Source organism: Nicotiana tabacum, chromosome 6, assembly GCF_000715075.1.
Source record: "Nicotiana tabacum cultivar K326 chromosome 6, ASM71507v2, whole genome shotgun sequence".
In the NCBI taxonomy this organism is placed as follows: Eukaryota; Viridiplantae; Streptophyta; class Magnoliopsida; order Solanales; family Solanaceae; genus Nicotiana; species Nicotiana tabacum.
Genome location: NC_134085.1, coordinates 207,715,107 through 207,729,878, shown reverse-complemented (window position 1 = coordinate 207,729,878; position 14,772 = coordinate 207,715,107).

Here is a 14,772-nt window from a genome sequence, read left to right as displayed (position 1 = left end):
GGAGGGTAGTGTGTACGCAGACTTACCCCTACCCCGAAGGAGTAGAGAGGTTATTTCCGAAAGACCCTCGGCTCAAGAAAATAAAAAGACAAAAGAAGACAATATTAGTATCACCACAAAAATCATAGGAAAATTAGGAACAATATGAAATCCAGAAGAAAGATGTAAAGCAAAAAGCGTTAGCTAGTAAATATGTCCTGCATTGAAAAGTGAAATAGTAAGACACAACATTGTCACTAGCTATCTTACACAAAAATTCTACCAGACTAATCTCACAAAAGTACGAACACTTAGAAATCAATATACCAAAAATTTGATATGTCCTCATTTATTACATACATTTCAAAGATTAATATACAATCACATAGATATAAGTATGCAAAGGAATAGAGAGTTGCTTATCTTAAATAGTCAATGATAATTGCAGATTTGAAAAGGCGGGGGAGGGGGGGAAGGGGGGGGAGGAGGGGGGTTAGGTTGAATACTTGAGGCAGTGAGTGTCGATGTAGGAGTTTTGTTCTAAAAAGGAATATTTTAAGGATAAAATAGTAAAAATCTTGGTCAAACTTAAAGTGCTTATAAGCTAAAAATTCATAAGCTGGGGGTGACCGGCTTATGGCTTTTGGCTGATTTTTTACTCATAAGCACTTTTAATTTTATCAAACGCATAAATAAGCTGAAAAGTGCTTATAAGTTAGTAATGATCTAGTAAACAAACTGTATAATTCTTTTGGTCTTATTCCTAATTACAAAGCAAGATGATCATAGTACTCCTAATAATACAACAATTATATATACTTCCATTAAGTTGAGCTCTGATGTATAAATTCTTACTATCCACCTCATTCCATTTAAGTTAATTTAAGTCTAATATTAAGTATTATGAAAATTCATCATAGATAAATTAGTTTTACGCTAGTTATCTACTTGTTGTAATCCCTCATTGTTTTGTAGTTTGAATAATTTTTTAAAGGGCGGGGGCGTGAGACGGGACGTTTTACTTAATATGGAACGAGACGAAAGCTCGAGGCACGAGGCATAAGCCCCATGGATCTTTAAATTTTTTAATTTATAAATTAATAAATAACATAATAACACAAAAAACTATAAAAATTACATGAAAATTAATTAAAAAAATAAGAAAAAAACTCATAAAAAATAAAATATCTAGCATTTTACCTCCCTAAAAGTTGTGAGATACAAATCATTCATACTTAACTTTCAAATAATTAAAAAATTATAATTTTAAAAACTATTATCAAACTACACATTTTACCTCCCTAAAAGTAAATTAATTAATAAACTTCATCATTACTTTAATTTAAAATATTATTCCTTCACAATTAAATAATAATTATTTTCATATTTGAGAGACATAGAACTAAGATATGAAGATCAATGGCAAGTGAAGATACAAATTTTGGCTATCTAATTCCTAAAGAAATGTTCAAATAAATCCACTCTCACAATGTTCAATTGAATCATATGTAATACTACGGCTCGTTATTTAAGTTACTCCCAATTTTTACATTCCTACATATGAATAGAACTTTTATCATTCATTTGCTTTAGAATTATGAGAGCAAACAAAGCTAATTAAGAAATTCAACCCATAATTTGCATAAGAACTCTTGAGCGATCCTCGAACGTTGAGCGTTAAGCGTATTCAAGGCACACAGTCGGACGCTTGGGGCGTAAGTCTCGTGGAACTAAGCCCCGCATATGAGCCTCAGGTATTTTAATAGTGCTCCACGCAGGGACGAGCGCGAGTAAGTTCCCAAAAAGCCTTTTTAAAACAGAGGTTTGAAACTGAAAGAGATCCTCTTTTTATTTCGGAAGCTCATAGCATTGGCCCCGATAAACTTCAATTTAATGCTTTGTCTCTCACCCGGGTGATGGTGAGATCAAACTTATTAATAAATAGCTAAGTCATTTCAACTTCGTCTAATTAATAACTTTTACACGAAGTTTCAAGTGGATGAGATTGATCGTATGGTCTCAATTAGAGAAGGGATTGCAAGTTTTTATGTTTTGGATGACAAGATTCAAAACTATCTTGCCAGTTTAATGAAGAAAATGACTCTCACATCACCCGCCCGTTTGACTTATGGCATCATCGACTTGTTTTTCAATCAAAGCAATTTCATAAGCATAAAGAAAGTCCTCTTTTTCGGCATCAATCCCGTCCCCAGATGTAGTAGTCAATCAGCGAGATATTTTAAGAAGCTATACACCTTGAATGTTAATAAAAAAAGCCTTTTTTTATCCTAATCTCATATACTAAAAGGGTGTCGAGCGTAGCATGTTCTTTTTTGGGACACATAAGCTATTACATACACATAAAAAATTGACTTTTCGAAGCGCGAAATTCTATAATTAAATTATTGCATAAGAAGGTATATCGCTTGAGAACCGGAACATGATTAAGATAAACATACATATGAGTATTTGTTGTCAGCCCCAATCCTTCGATTTTCGGATTAAAATAAGGAGATTCCATGTTTATACTGACGCATCACTTTATGCCATTGAATGTATATTGGGACAAGAAGGATGGCTTGATCACTCCATCTACTTTTAAAGTATCCGACTTTCTGCTTAAGAATTATACAACCTTCGAACTTCTTTAATTTATTATGATTCGACCCCTATCTCATACCCAAAGTAAGCTATAATTATCTTGCGAAACAAATAAAAGAACCAAAAATGACACTGCCTGTATAAACATACAAACTTTGCCCAACCAACTTACGCAAAAAAAAAAAAAAAATCCCATATACTATGCTATGAAATACTGTTTGAGCAAGCTCATGCATGCAAAGTTGATCATACTCCCAAGAGAGAGGGTGGGGTCGGGGGTATCATTTCAGAAGAAGATACACATACATTCTAGGATTAGGTGCTCAAGAAGGTTAAAACTTGAAAGTTGGCATATGCAGCAAACAACCTAGAATCATATTTCCAACTAGAATGTCAAATTGACTTTTCCTAATTTGGCAAACTACCTGCTCTCTGTTATGCAAAAGTTTGTCATGTTTAACAATTTTACATCTTCATTTTCAGAATATGTAGCTTAGGCATGGAGCTTAAAAAACCTAGGAAAAAATTGGTGTACTATTACTCATTTCCTCGTTAGTACTCAGAATCTTTTACTTCTTTTTTTCCTGCAACACAAAGTTCTCTTTTTTTATTTTCCCATGATACCATTACTTGCAAAATTCATCTAAATACATTATCAAAGAACAAAAATACCCACGCGCACTCACGTTATTTAATCTCAAACGCTCTTTGAAGCCTGAGTACTAATCGCGTGGGTACTACGCAGAAGACAGCGCGTGAATAATGTGAGCTTTATAAGCGAAGAGAGAAAGAAAAATAGAATTAGAAAAATTGCAGAAAAAGAATTTGCTATTTCTGATCAGACACAAAAACGAAAAAAAGTCCGATTCACAGAGAGAGAGAGAGAGAAGTATCGGAAAAGAGCGATCAGAGAGAGAGAGAGAGAGAGACTGTGTGTGTGTGTGTGGAAAGTGGGTCTTCGTAGTTTCTGATTCAGAACAGTAAATTTTTGGAAGAATTGAAATGCGAAGCAATTTGTAAGGAAGAGCAATGGAAGAAGAAGCATGAACAAGTAAGAGTTGAAAAGCATTTGGGTTTAATATTAAATCTGAATTTCGAATAAATTTTGGTGACGTTCCAATAAAGGTTAGCTTCTCTATATTTTCTAATTTCTTTCTTCCTTCAAGCTTAAATATCTCCTCTTTAATCCCAATTTCGAGTGGGATATATTTGAACTTGAAGTGGGAAGCTTGAAGGTTTACATTTTTGGAGGCATTTTCTGTCTGTTTAGGTCTTGCCCTGTAATTTACAGGCAGTTTGAACTTATTGAATTGGGGAATAAAGCTGTGGGTTTACTTGGACTTGCAGTGAGATATCAGAAATTGAGGGTTTTTATAAAGCTGTGATTTTGATTGGTTTTAAGGTTGGAGTTTTCTTGGACTGAGAATTTGAAAATTTTTAGGATTGGGATTTTTGGAGGGAGAGTTAGTTGATAATTATGGATCTCTAGAACCCCCTCCAATAGCTATACTGTTACAAGTTGGAGTTTTTGAGATGGATTTTGATTCAGCATTGCCTGAATTGCTGTTAGAGGAGTACAATCTTGTTTCCACTATGGGTTTTTGGAATTGGGGCAAAACCCTAATTTAGTGGTGGACTTGGATACTGACCCTGACTTATTGTGTTATTTTAAAATATTGGACTTTATGTGTTGACAGAGATGCAACCGCCACATCAGCATTCGCGGATCAATCTTGCTGAGCTGAAAGCTCAGATTGTGAAGAAACTTGGACCTGACAGGTCTAAACAGTACTTCTATTACTTAAATAGGTTATTGAGTTTGAAAATAAGCAAGGTTGAGTTCAATAAGCTCTGTCTTAGGATATTGGGCAGAGAGAACATTCCACTGCATAATCAGTTCATCCGTTCTATTTTGAGAAATGCTTGTAGCGCGAAAGTTCCACCAGAAACTCATGAGACAAATGTTTTGAAGCTTAGTGCAGCAGTTGGCAGTAATGAGCCCCAAAACGATGCTTATGAGCAAAATGGATCGCATGTTTCCTCGAGCCAGGCTTCAAGTCAACCAGGTTTATCTAATGGGGATATTCTCCCATTATCTCCCCGAAAGGCCAGAACAAGCTCCCGTGATCGTAGGACTGCGGCGCTCCGTAGTGCACTAGGTCAAAATGGGAAGACCAGTTTCACTTTTCAACTACAGACAACAACAGAATCGGGTTTTGGCGTTATGGAAAATGGGGATACTAATCCACCTGATGCACGGAGGGCTGTGCAGCTTTATCAAGGACTCTTGCAGCAAACTGATGATGAAAGGGAGGCATGTGGTCAAGAAACTGCCAGATATTCTGTAATAAAGAGATCACAGGAAGGTCCTGTTTCTGTATATAACAAAGACCAGGTTAGAGATGATTGGAAAGAGATGCATGCTAGGAGTCAGCTCCAAGCTCCGCTTGGGGTTCCATTTTGCCCTGTTAGTGTAGGTGGAGCACGTAAAGCATTGCCTTTGGCAACAAATAGTAAATGTGTTAGCTCTTCTAGTTTTGGTGCTTTGTTGGATAGTGTATCACTAAAGGAACGCATGGAGCAGATTGCTGCAGAACAAGGCCTTGAAGGAGTGGCCATCGATTGTGCCAACTTGTTGAACAATGGATTAGATTCTTACTTAAGAGGTTTAATTCGATCTTGAGCTCAACTTGTGGGGGCAAGGTCAGGGCATGAGCCTACAACGAACAACACCAAGAAACAGCAGACCCATATGAAGCTCGTCAATGGCCTCAGACCAGGTCATCATTTTCAGATAAGTAGTGGTAGATCTTCAGAAGTCATGCAAGAACATGCTCCCCATAACTTGATATCGTTGCAAGATTTTAGGGTTGCCATGGAGCTGAACTCACGGCAACTTGGCGAAGACTGGCCATTGCTGCTGGAAAAAATATGTACACGCACATTTGAAGAATAAGGCATTCATGAACCTTCCAGTTGAATTTTTGGTCCCTACTGGCTCTAAGGGCACTGTTCCGTTCAGGGTTTCTGCGCAGCCACATCATTTCAGCTTTTGTGGCCTTTTTGAACCAGTCAACACCTCTTGAGGTCAATATTGTCTCTTGAAGATGATAGGCACAGAGCCCTGAATCTTTGTCTCACCTGCTACAGGGCTTAACTTTACCGGGAAACACCCCATTTCTTAGCAACCACTGAAAGGGACTTGAAGAAAGGAACACCTGCATTGGTCGCGCTGTTGTATGATTAGCATAATTCTCTCTGGATATTTTCTGCATTCTCCCTCCTGTATTTTACAGTAAAGAGCAAATTTGGCACAAGTTTTGCAGGAATAATTGTGTAGCCTAGGACTTCAGTAGAAAGGTGAAACTAGATGATGCAAGAATGGCTGTGTATCTTTAAAATCAAGATTGGTTGAACCTCAATATTAACAACACGTTTTCACCAGTAGGTTTATCATCTTATTATTTCTTAGTTCTAGATTGATGTTCATTGGGTCGGTGACCCACTTCTGTATTTTATCTTTTCTTACTCTATTAAATGTATACCCCGGAACAGTTTGATTATTTGATTCTCTTTCCCATAAACCATGATGCTAAATGTTGAGTTGATATTCCTCAAACTGACTTGACCATCTGCTCGACTTTCAATTACAAAGTAATTTTTTGTTCTCGATTTGAAGAAGCCCCCATAAACTAATTATTTAAGTGGTGATAAATTGCTGATATTCCTTGATGGTGTCTGCACTGAGCGAATTGTCTATGGTGTGTTTTGTAGAACATGCTCTATAGGATCAAAAAAAGCTTTTTACTAGTACCCTAAAGTGTCCAAATCTAATCTGATGTATGTCCACCTTTTAACTAACGGATAACTATGTTATTATTTTGGTAGTGCTTAACTAACCTTAGAGGTTTGGTAGAAGTTCAAAATTCCTGTTTTCCCCATTGCCTCACGATTTTCTATGAGTTCAAGTAAGTTCTTGCAATTTACTGCTGCTTCAATTAATCTTTATTTCTTTCCAGGAAAGATTTGAGAATCTTTTGTTTTATTCATTAGGTTCATTGACTAAGCTCACTTATTTTGGTGGTTTGATTGCTTTCATGCACTAGATAGTCAATGATACAGCATGAATGACTTAATGGGCATTTCTTTATGATATTTGCGTGTATTTATCACTTGGTTACTTTATTTTCTGGCTAATTTGGATCTCAACGATGTGTAATTGCTGCTATATTCAAAGCGGCTCATTCTGTCAGAGAATCAAACAGTTGAGCTGGTCTAAAAAAGATAAGCTCATATACTTTACAATGAAAAAAGAAAAAGAAAAAGAAATGAGCTTATATCCTATCCTGAGCTGGAATATTCAGTGTATGCATTCAAAGGAAATGTGGGCAGTGGTGGGGTGCCTTTAATGGAAAGACGGACAACAGACCGAGATATGACTAAAGTGCGTCATTCTGAAGATGGAGTAAAAGTTGGAAATAGAGCAGAAGACTGCTGATAATATTTCTTCTCTTGAGACAAACTTTACCTACTGGAAAACAGAAAAGGTCAGAAGAAAGTTGATCTCTTTCCTTATCTCTCTATCTATATGTCTTTTAGCTCTGAGTACTTGAATTTTCTTTTAAGAACTGAACAAATGCATATCTTCTCAGGAAACTGTACTATTTCGTTTCTTATGTATCTTCCTATATTGCAAGTTTGTATTCCTTATTGCTTGGCTCTTAGTCTTTAAGTTTATGTGCTTCATGTCATGCGTTATCGCTGTGTACTGTCCTAATAAAATTGGCACTTCTTCTGGATAAAAGTATTGCTAAATTGTAGGATCCGGATATATGAAGTTTACCAATAAGCCTGCTAATAATCAACCACTATTTCTGTTCTGTCTTCTGTGCATTTCCAAGTTAAAGATTTGTCTGTAAAACTCCATTCCATCTTGCGGTAATTTATTCAAGTACTAATCACAGCCTTAAATATCTTATGCTCCTTTTCTGTAGGAGACAAGCAGTCACCTGGGTAATTCTAGAAGACTGTTTGACTTGGGGTAGCTAGTGGTAAGAAGCCTCCTCCTCTAACCATGAGAAATGGCGTTTGATTCACTAGGGAAGCCAAGTTGGGAAGTCACTGTTTGGCTTCTGGGCAGGGGAGGTTTTGAGCGGGGCTGGGAATCTTTTTGAGGAAGGTAACCGCTTGTATATACTATCAGCAGAAAGGCAGTGCTGAATGCCATACTTACAGTTTGAAATAACAAAAGTGTGTCCTTATTCTTCTTACAAGGATTGTATAACATCTAGAGGTAATCCTGCATCATCTGAAAATACCTCTTTACACCATTAGTGAAACGAAAGAAGACAATTCATCTTGATCTTCTGAATAGAGCTACATCTGTGTTTAAAAACATCTTGTGTTCGTTCATATGCATGCAGGGATTGTTTTCCATCTATTCTTCTGCATGAAAAGGCTGCCAGAGCTATTACAGCGTACTAGTAAGTCTCCTGTTGAATTTGGCATTGTCCAGTTGTTTCCTTTCACATTTAAGAATAATTGCCAGAGTTGGTCAGTGACTCCACAGTTCAAAAAAAGGTGACTGTTGATCTCTGGTTCCTTCCCATACAAATAACATCTTAACATAGCACAATCCTCCTCCTCTTCAAATTATCTTGGGTCAGGCTGGCTTCTTTAACAACAAGTCATACAAAACAGATGATAAGTAATTTTCACTCTCCATATGTGTTTGAAAGGCCAAGAGTTAACCTGTTCTCCAATATGAGTGAGTGCTTAATAGGAAGATTTATCTGTATTGTTGCCTTTGCTATGCCTCTGTCATGATAACCTGTCCGCACGTTCAGTTGAATTAAGCCAGAACTCTGAAAAAATCAGCACTCTGTTGCCTTCTCAATCAATCAACAGTGTTCTAAAGCTCAGGTTCTACTGCTGTTGACCCCATATTTGGCTAACAGTTGCCCCTTTGTGGCTGGCTTAGGTAGACCCCTGTCTTAACCAATTGTTTCCCTAGAAAGAAGTTTTCATCCCATTCCCCACTTTGAGGTTGACATTGGAACTGAAAATGGGCCAAAAAGCTCTCGTTGACCTCCATACAATAACCCCATAAGGTGTAGTTACTGTTCTTGAAACCCACTGACCTTCAGTCCCATATTTTTCATTAATTACTCTCCTCCATAGAGCTTGTTCTTCCCCGCTAAACCTCCATAGCCTTTTGATAAGCAGACTTTAAGTTTGTTGCTTTAAGTGTCTTATGCCTAGATGCCCTTATGATAGTGAGTTTACTCCATCTGACCAAATGGAAACATCCCTTTCTCTATTTCCTTGCCAAATGAAGTTCCTTTTGAAACATCTATTCTCGTTTCAACCTTTGCTGGTATAGGGAATAATGACATCGTATATGTAGGTAGAGAATCCTTGTACTTTTTGCCAAAATCAATCTACCCCCCACCCCATATAAAGGTACTAACTTTTCCATCTTGCTAATATTTTCTCACATCTTTCCAATACCCCACTCGATATTTCTTTCTTGTGATTTGGTTTTTGATCCCAGCGGCAGTCCTAAGTAGTTTGTTGGAAGAGACCCAATTTTACACCCTTGATGTCTGTGCTAGCAACTGGATTTCAACCACTTGATTTACTGGGAGGTGGGAACCCCCAAAAATTGGATTGTACTAACTGGGAGCCCCTAAAATTTTATCTAGTATCTGTGGACACCACCAATTTTATGTGTTACTTGACGATCAACTTTGAAGCAGGATTTAACATTATTCAGTGATTTAAAATGTACGGCAATTGCTGTTTGGCATTTCTCTTCAGTTCTGATTCCATGTAATAGTAGATAGCAGATGAGAACAGTCATGATGAACCTGTTCTGGCTCCGAGGGGAAGGATGATGTTTGAGTGATTCTCCTCTTTCTTTAATCGACAGGTAGATGAGAGTTAGTTCTTTTGCATCACAAATTCTCTCTGTGGATTTAGTTCTGATTTTGCATGAAATGACTTAGCATTTGTTGCCATCATTGTTTGTCCTTGATTATCCCTTTCTGCTTTTGATGTCATTTCTTTGTTTTTTCTTTTTCTTTCTTTCTAAATGGATCAGCTTAATAGTCTTTTATCTTTGTCGCTTCAATCAGCTTAACATTTCTTAAACTTATGCATTGCATCCGGGAAAGACATTATTCAGAAGGAGGATGCAAAGTTGAAGCAGTGCAAGATTCTCTATCAAGTTGGTATGCTAAAGTGCTGCATTGCCACTCTATTGGCTAGTTTTGGCTTATTGATACCACACCTTGTAAAAATGTGTACAAATATGTGGATCCTTGTTTCATTTCAACAACTCATAGCCTTTTCCATTCGCCAGAATTTTTCTCCCCTCTAGTTAAATTTTTCCTACTCTAAAAAGTTCGAGATTGAAGTGACTGAATGATTAGATTATTTTGGCCAGAACTCCCTGCCCTTAGTTCCTGTTCGCTTTTTTCTAAATGTAATTGTGAGATTTTAAGTGACTGAATTATTAAGATTTTTACTGTGACCTACTGTCCAATTACATATCTGTCATTTTACAATTGCACAGAGGAGAGTGCATACTTGAGTAAGTGCACATACTATAGCTTGAGTAGAGTAAACGCCTGTCTCTTCAACTGGTAAGTTATTCTCAGGACAATGAGGCTGGTTTATACCCAAACCTTTCATTTGTTGTACATTCAGCCGCAGATGATGAATATCAGAGTATTAAGCATAATAGCATAAATTAACCTCCCAGAGGAAAGTTGAGCTCTTCACAGTTCTTTTTATCTATTTAATGCTGTAACATGATCGCGGATCATCACAAAGATGGTATATTTACAAATGACACCATCATAGATAGTCTCGTTATGGTCATGCTAGCTATAGAGGTATAGTAGATATACTTCATCCTATGCTGATATGGACATACAATAGCTTTTGTACCATATCTCAGGTTATACCACCCTGTGGGGCTCAAGAAATGGAAGCGCCATACACGCGTCTTCACTCTTCAGATACTTTTATTGTTGTTGAAGATGTAGCAAAGTTGTCTATTGATGAGCATGATCTGAGGAGAAGGATGAGTTAGAACTATGGGTGGACCATACAAAAATCCTCCACAATGGTCTGCGCTTGCGCTTCTGGTGCTTAGATGTCACTTCCGACTCGGTTCTTCTGAGCATTTCCCACATAACCTGAACATCTTCATAGCCACAAGTTTGTATGTCATCGCGAAGCTTCAAAAGCCCAGGACCTGAAGGAAAGAATAGTCAAGGTACAGACGCGTAAGTGAATCTCTAAAGCTACTGCTTCTATTTCCAGAACATGCAATATTAATCATTTCCCTTTTCCTGTCAATTTTCTTTCTCATATTTGGCTAAGATGTAAAATGCATAAGCTTCTGTTTCGTACTGATAAATATATATATCATACTTTTTGAAACATGCTGTAGAAAAGTAATTCCGATAATCCTCTTGATACTTTTGAGTATATGGTCTTCATTGAGGAATCAGATGCTTTATATTTTCAGTTGAAAACACATAAAGTGGTAGATGCTTTGTGTTTTTGAGATAATTTGGATCACTGAGGAATCAGATACCTTGGATACTATGTGCACTTATTTAGAATCTAGAATATTATCTGCTTATCTCATCCATGCGTGTGGCTAGTGGTCGATAAAATGGGACGAGAAGCATGAGGTTTCATGTTCGTATTCCAGCAGATGTAAACACTAGATGATTTTTTTTTCCCATCTGCCTAAGCCTTAGTGGGCAGAATTATACAGTATTACTGTGTTGGTAAGAGATACTAATAGGTATCCGGTGGAATAGACAAATTTTGACACGTTTAGACTTGGGTATATGAAGACACTTACGGATAGCAATAGAAAAATAGATAGAAGATTGCAGAAAAACAAAGCATATATTTAGTTGGCTGAGGTTTATCTTACTAACAAGTAGGCCTTTTTTTGGGTTCTATGCGGATCTTAAAATATATTCTAACAGAAATCAGACGAGTGGATTCTGATGGCACTAAGCTAGTGGATGGAAGTAAGCCACTAATAGCATCCTAAAAAATATGCTTGCCTTTTTTAATAGGTGAAGTGCTCATGACCTCAAGAAATGCTACTACTTTAGATATGGATGGACTAGGACTGATTTGAATTCTTTACATATTTGGTATGTTTTAGTGCTTTTATTAAAGATAAGACTGCAATTTTAGGTAATCAAGCATGCCAAACATTTTTCTGGCCTCTATGAGCATAATCATTTTTGTATCAATATAATGTGCAAAATCTTCTAAAAAATTCTGAACACAATTCAACAGGAAATGTAGAAAAAAGTAACACTCCTCCATCCACTATTGTTACGATCAGATGCATACAATCAGAAGATACTAACATAAATAAAAGATCATAAATTAACTTGTAATTAAATATGTTGGTTCCCTAAAACTTGTATACTTGTTTTCATCTAGCCTGTTCTGAGATCGAAGTAAGTACTTACACCAAAGAAAAATATAAACAATATACTTTACGATACAATCATCCAAAATAGTCGTGTGCATCTGAAAGACTGCTTCTTGGTAATTTGTGTGAGCTATGAATTTCCGTGAGTTCTTAATTTTAGTACATGGTTTATTATCAGAACTGATAAGCATATGAAGTCATAAATGGTGTCCAAATTAAAGAACTAAGTATCTGCTACACAGAAGAAAAAGCTTTGTTAAGAAGGTCATATAAATGCTTTGTCTCAATAAATATGAAAGTAAATTTTCTTCTATCAAGTTTCCAAACTCACTTTTTATCTTTTTTTTTATTTACTTTCCACGTGCGTCATATTGCGTGCTGAGTTAATTCCACAAACATATTCTCCTTCATCTTCACACCTCCCAACTCCCACCCACTCACCGCACCGGCACAACCAGTAATTAAAAAGGAGGGAAAGATATAGATGAATAAAAGATATAAAGATGAAAATTTTCTTTTAAAAAAAAAACAAACTTGGGCAAACCCCAAAAATCTTAGTACAATTCATACGGGTAATCTATCTGAAATCGATATTTTACGTTTTCATCACAGGTTGTAATGGAGTGATAAGTACCTATTATTCTTGATCAGAAATCTTGAATTCGAATTTTAGGAATGGAGTTCCCGTTGGCAGGAGGTTTAACTCGCAAATGAGGATGAAATAAATTAGTTGGATCTCAAAACGAGTACCAGTCAAAACAAAACAAAAAACGAAATTTTATAGTTTCCAGTTTCTCTCTTATTCTAACCAACTGGACGAATTCAATTAAAGCCATAACTTTCTACGCGGAATAAAAATCTATTAAAATTGTATAAGTAATAGATATGAACTCATAATTTTAAAAATATAATGTCTTCTTAAAATCTTAAAAGTTAAACTCATAGAATTTAAATCCCACAAAAATAGAAGAAAACGGGGGAAATAGTCTAAAAACGAACACATGCATATGTACTCTTTTGCATGTTGAGAATTCAAATTCACTGAATCATTGTTAAATTCTCAAATCATTACTCTTTCTAAGCCAAAATATAAAGGAAGAAAAAACTAACCATTTTTACGAGCTTTAACACGAGCAGAAACAGCAAACCAAACACGGCGAACAGGAAAAACCATTTTTTGCCACCAATCATCCATTACTTTGAATTTAATCTTCAATTTCTTCCTTCTATTTCTACACCCACCACCTCCCAATCTACTCACCAAAATCTTTAACCCGGCCAGACCTTCTCTATTTTTCTTTCTTCTAAAAAATAACAGAACAAATTACACACTTTTATTTTGAGAGGAAACAAAACGAGGACATAACACTGTTTTCTGTTGGGCTCAATCCCACTTTTCTACTTTTTATAAGGAGTGGAAATTAATGACTATTTCCCCACTTTAATGTTTTTTTCCTTTTTTTTATTTTTTTTGTTTGTTCGGTTTTAGATTAGGAATCTACCCGCCGACACGTGACACTGTTGTTAAGTACTTTTGTTTAAGAAATAATTTTCATGCCACGTGGTTGTTTTGCGCGTTGGACTTTGTTTTTATTTTTTTCTTGATTGGTATTTTTCATTTTTTTTCTTACTATTGTTACTGTTTGTTTTTTTAAAGCTTTTTGTCAGAACAAGTATTTTGACTTGAGTGGATACAAAAACGTGACATGTTTAAGTGGGAAAGCAACATAAAAAAGCAGAAATTCTGGTGATTGGGCGGTTTGTTTGACTGTGAGATTTTAACTTACATAAAAGTAGAAAAGATAATTCTATTTTCCTAAAATAGAGGAATTTTATTTTTATAAGCATTTGCTTATTTCTTGATTGTCGGTGATATTTAAGCCTTTGAGATTGGGTTAATCTGATTAATTAGATTCGTAATCCAGAAAAAAAAAGAATAAACGATCAACATCTCATTTGTTTTCTTTGAGGAGGGAGTTAACTTAAAATTGGTTAAAATTCTCATTATTTACATCACTTGAAAAGTAAGGGGGAATCCTCTTTTTTCCAACGGAAAGTTTCACTTTATTCGTGTTTATCTAAAGATGGCGTTTAATTGGTATTAACCATGGGAGGACACAAGATTTTCGTGAGAATCAAGAAACTTTTTGTAGTAGTCGTGATAGTGATTTTTTTCCGGGTAGAAGGTGATAACCCTAATGAATTGACTATGAAGGTGACTCTTAGCTACATCAGCGTCTAAATTCCTTAATCGTTATTACTCAGGCGGTTACCTTTTTTTCATGTTCATATTTATATCTTTTGGAAGAATTATTGGGACGGACTTTCGTGGAAAAGAAAAAAACCCTTTATCAGATTGGAAGCGATGAATTACCCGGCCTAAAAGACCGATGGAAAAAACTCTTTTTGTTGGTCAAGTCTTTGTTGAACTAAGTAAATATGTTTTCTATACCAAATTAAAAAAATGAGATTTATATTCAAGTGACGATCCAGGTCTAACTATGGGTGTTAAGGAGCCGGGCCGGGCTAGAGGAAAAGAAGAACGACTGGTCTTGGTATCGATGGGTTACCAGTTACAAATTACCGGTCTTACCGGTTCCGGACTTAGCCAGTGAAAAATTGAACCGGAACAGTTCCGGGCCTATTAGGACGGGCCGGGGTGATTTTTGGATGACATCGGCACATGCCGGTTCACCTACAAACCCAACCCTAAC